The sequence below is a fragment of the Engraulis encrasicolus genome, chromosome 22, assembly GCF_034702125.1.
Source record: "Engraulis encrasicolus isolate BLACKSEA-1 chromosome 22, IST_EnEncr_1.0, whole genome shotgun sequence".
Lineage (NCBI taxonomy): Eukaryota > Metazoa > Chordata > Actinopteri > Clupeiformes > Engraulidae > Engraulis > Engraulis encrasicolus.
This window is the reverse complement of record NC_085878.1, coordinates 2,084,410-2,089,409: the sequence shown is the minus strand read 5'-3', so window position 1 is coordinate 2,089,409 and position 5,000 is coordinate 2,084,410. Positions and strand designations below refer to the sequence as shown.

General features: G+C 44.4%; 1 protein-coding gene across 1 annotated transcript in view; it reads left to right on the top strand.

The window, feature by feature from the left end:
* fbn1 (fibrillin 1) overlaps positions 1 to 5,000 on the top strand; it is a 189,769-nt gene that overhangs the window by 82,601 nt on the left and 102,168 nt on the right. The window lies entirely within an intron of this gene.

Here is a 5,000-nt window from a genome sequence, read left to right as displayed (position 1 = left end):
GTGTGTGTGTGTGTGTGTGTGTGTGTGTGTGTGTGTGTGTGTGTGTGTGTATCAGTGTGTGTGTGTGTGTCAGTGTGTGTGTTGTATCATTGATACTTGCTGCTAGTCTGTGTGGACTGAATAAAGAGGTGTTGGGTTGGCTGAGATGAAAACAAAGAGATTCATTTACACCGAGGGTATCACATGTCATTATTGCCGTCGATGAGATAATGCGAGAAAATTGCTGAGAAAATAAACATCCACTTAAAACTCATGTAATGATGATGTCGATGCACATAAAAGCAATAGACAGCTTAAGGCAATAGACATTTTTTTATCCACATAGTAAACAAACCACTCTTCAAGAGTATAACCAGAGGCTTGTGTCTTTCTTAATGTCCTTCTTTTATACCCGACTGATGAGCATTTAGAGAAAAATCCTAGCACTCTCAAAGTCAAATCCACACAGCTTGGTGGGTACACGGTAGTTAACAAATAAATTATCCAACACTTATACCTCTCTTTTCCACTGCCGGTTTTCTGGTAGGCCAACAGTTCGACACAGCACGACTCGGCCGCCACTTTTCGTGCCTATTTCAAAAGGTGCAGCCGAGTTGTGCCTTGTTGAGCTGTAGGCCTACCCGAAAATCGACAGTGGAAAAGAGGCATTAGACTAGAGAGTCGATTTAGATTAACACTCATAGTAACATATTTTACAGCATATTTAGTCCCTGAGTACTAAGTGGTTTACAAGTTACAAGTTTACAAGTTTATTTATATAAGAAAGGGACAGCATATATTGCCAGCATTTAAACAAAATACTAAATATACAAGATTGTAGCCAAGAGGCTAATTTCCGTCTTTTGTCCCGTGACAGGTTTGATGTTCCTTAAAAAAGACAAAGTTAAAACAAAACTAAAACAAACCAAAACTGGTGAATTGACACTGCGATTTTTACTGTGTAGTGGGCCGTGCGTGGTGCTTGTGGCAGTTCTACAGTACATGCCGTTTGTGGCAGTTCCAGAGCAGTGCACTGACCGAGCCCTTCAAATGACATGTGAGAAAAAGAAAAAAAAAGTGTTTCTCGTGCGCACCAGAAACTTTCTTGTGACCACTAGAAACTTTCGTGTGAGCACCTGAAACTTAAATTTCTGGTGGGCACGAGAACGTTTCTGGTGGGCACAAGAAACATTTTTTTTTTTTTTTTTACACTCATCACATGTCATTTTAAGGGCTCTGTCACACTGCACGTGTGGATGATTATGTTTTTTTTCTGGCCAGGTTTCTACTGTACATGCTTCTTGTGGCAGGGGAAGGTTTCTACTAGGGGTGGAACGGTTCACAAAATTCACGGTTCGGTTCATATCACGGTGTCAAGGCCACGGTTTTCGGTTCTCTATGGTTCTTTTTTTTTAGTTCATGATAAATGGTGCACTGGGAATATTGAACCATATTTATATAACTGCAATTATAAAGTGATGATGCGCAAGTTGAATCAGCTGTCGTCAGCTGATGTGCGCTGTCTGGGCGTTCCAAATGCCCTCTTTCAAGAGGCCAATAGAATCAGACTTATCACTAAATATCCTACATATGTTTTGTATAGGCTTATAATGTGATTTTAATTGTGTCATCCTCCGATTGGTCTTATGTGCTAATGTGTTAATCCGAGAGACTGGATAAGATACTCCTAGAATCTTTTACATATTTTTGTTTTACATATTTTTCTGGGCAGTACATGAATTGCGGTTTGCCACGGACTGCATTTCACGGTTCGGTATGGTGTGTGAATTGTACGGTTTCGGTTTTCGGTGCGGTTTGTACCATCCCTAGTTTCTACGTGTGTGTACAGCACATGCTGCTTGTGGCAGTTCCAGTGCAGTGCGCCGCACGTGTAGATGAGCACGTTTGGTTTCAGGCCTGGCGTGGTGTGGACTTGAGTGAGTGAGTGCGGTGTGGTGTGGTGTGAACGGGCCCGGGTGTGTGTTTGTGTCTGGCCCGGGTGTGTGTGGTCCTCTGGGTCCGACTGATGGATGTGTTAATAGGCGCTCGAGATAACAGATAGAGTATGTAGACGCCTCTCCCCTTGTGTTTGTCAGAGGTGTTGCTGATGTCTGGTGTCTGCGTCTGTATATGTGTGTGTGTGTGTGTGTGTGTGTGTGTGTGCGTGTGTGCGTGCGTGCGTGTGTGTCTATGTCTGTGTAAGTGTGTGTGTGTCTATGTATTTGTGTGTGTGTGTGTGTATTTCTGTGCGTGTGTGTGTATGTCTGAGTCTGCGCGTGTGTGTGTATTTCTGTGTGTGTGTGCGTGTGTGTGTATTTCTGTGTGTGTGCGTGTGTGTGTGTGTGTGTGTGTGTGTGTATTTCTGTGTATGTGTATGTGTACGGTATGTATATGTGTATGGGTGTGAAGTGCATATGCATATGTGTGTTTATCTGCATGTGTGTGGTTTATCGGTAATGACGGGTGTGTCTAGGGGTGAGATAGAGTCTGTCTGAGAGAGTGAAAGGCTGCGCTGCGCTGGCAGGGAAGATTGTTTTGAGAAGGCTTGTTTGGCTCTGAGTGGATGGTGAAAAGCCTCTTGTTCACGTACTGTACCGCCCGCCTCGCCTCTGACAGACTGGGCCGGAGCTATAGGGAGGGCGAGCAGGGCTTTTGCCCCTGGGCCCCGGGGGGTGGGGGCCCAATTGTGATCTTGTCAGGTCATATAGGGGGCAGGGTTGCCAGATGAGAGTGATGATTACCAGCCCAAAAACTGCATAAAACCCGTCTGGAAGCACTGAATCCCGCCCAATATGCACTAAAGTCTATTGATTTCTATGGTCATACATTTGCAGGAAAAACCTGCCATTTTTACCTGCAGACGACCGTCCCAAACTGCCCAATTGGGCGGGGAAACAGCCCAATCTGGCAACACTGATAGGGGGCCCGATAAGTGTTTTGCCCTGGGGCGCTATGTGCAATTGTTCCGCCTCTCCTCTGACAGACTGGGCTGGGTGGGTCCCCCCCCCCCTCCTCCCCTATTTTATTTCACAGCAGAAAACACCCCATAGGCGTTACTTGAGGTTTTCCCCCAAGCACACACACCAAGTGCACTGTGATATGCTGTGGTGTGCGGATGATAATATCGGATGATGTTATGATGATGTGTCTGTGTGCTTTTACCGCGCCACTAGGGTGACATGGCCCTGGTTTGTAATATTCTCCTTCTATAAACTGTTTTAAAATGTCATGTGATGGGTGTGGTGGTGTACAGTACGAAGCCACCTCTAGCCAGATTTTGGTCCATTGCTTCTCTCAGAATTTAGTGAAACTTTCTAACGAAAAAGGGAGAAGTCACTTGAGTTGATAAACAGAAATCCATACTGTACATTAACCCCTTTGCACAGAGCCTATGTTACAAACTTACTATCACCAAAATTGTAATGGCTATGTCTTAATCTATTACTTAAAGCTCTTAGTAATCTCATATCAATGTTGTTATGAAGTAGTCGAGTGTTTTCATCAAGGAGTCAGCAGGCCTGTCTGCACAACGAGCCCATCTGCAGTAGATGCTATGGCACGGCCCAGTTCTAAGTTTGGTGTTACCAAGTTGTGTACGGTTTTACTAACGAGACTGCATAACACCGTAGTAGTCTAGTGTGATGGTAGAGCCATAAAGTATTTTCAACTTATCAGTGGTGTAGTCTACTTTTTTTGTGGTGGGTATACTGTATATTTGACCATTCTAAATAATGGATCAATCAATTTTAAGTGGGTATACTGAAATCCCTGAAATTTTGAAGTGGGTATACTCTGTATACCCGCGTTCTACGTAGACTACACTACTGCAACTAATAGTATTGCACATCGCTACAGGAGTGATGCACAATACGAGGCTAGAACCAATTTATTTGGACTTACGGTACATGACCAGCACGAATGGTAATCTCCAGTCACCCTGCAGACACACTGCAAAGGAGTCACTCTGTCCTCTGTGCTCCTCACATGCTGTGTTGCCAGATGGAAAGTGTTGAACTATCGTACCAAAAGCAACAAAATTATCGTTTTTGGGGGCTTTTGGGAGGAAATTATCGCATACAAACCAAACGGTTGTTTCAAGGCAACTAAATGAACTGAGTGAAAACTCTGAAATGATCGTGCATCATGTGTTTTCGATCGTGCAGAGGACAAAATGATGGTACAAATACGATAATTATCGTACATCTGGCAACGCTGCTCACAGGCTACAGTACAGCTAGCATTACCCCGCCCCGGTGTTCTATTGTACCACCCTGATAGTTCTGTTGCGCGCTCCGCTTTCGCATCCCATGTGTATTGGAAGAGGGACAGGGCAACAGACGGAAAGTAGTCCTCTCTTCCTTCCAGCCTCCGGCCTCCAGCCTGAGTCCTCCACCACCACCAACTTCTCCTCCACATGAAAAGATAAATACACACTGTTGAGAAAAAAATGAAAAAAAGAGAGAGACGCTGCAAGCTCCCAGCTGCATCCAATCACTTTAAAGGGCTCATAAGAGCATGCCTCTCTCTCTCTGTCTTTCTCTCTCTGTCTCTCTCTCTCTCTCTCTCTCTCTCTCTCTCTCTCTCTCTCTCTGTCAGTCTCTCTCTCTCTCTCTCTCTCTCTCTCTCTCTCTCTCTCTCTGTCTCTGTCTCTCTCTCTCTCTCTCTCTCTCTCTCATGGCTGCCTGCAATAAATGCCTCTGGAAGCGCGGGTGTGCCATCAATCTGAATATAATGGTGTGATTATACTTCTGAAGTGAAGAATTCATCATTTGACCACATGTGTGTGCGTCTGTGTGTGTCTGTGTGTTGTGTGTGTGTGTGTGTGTGTGCGTGAAGACCTTGGTGGATGACTTCATGCAGGCTAATTGTTTGTTTTGCTGGTGTGTGTTTTTATTTTTTGGAAATTGCAGATTGAAATGAAGCTTGGGAGTTATTTTGATACAAGCGCCTAGCCAGATGTGAAGGTATGCAAGATACATAACATGTCTTTATCGTAATATTATCTTTTCTTTGTTCTTTGT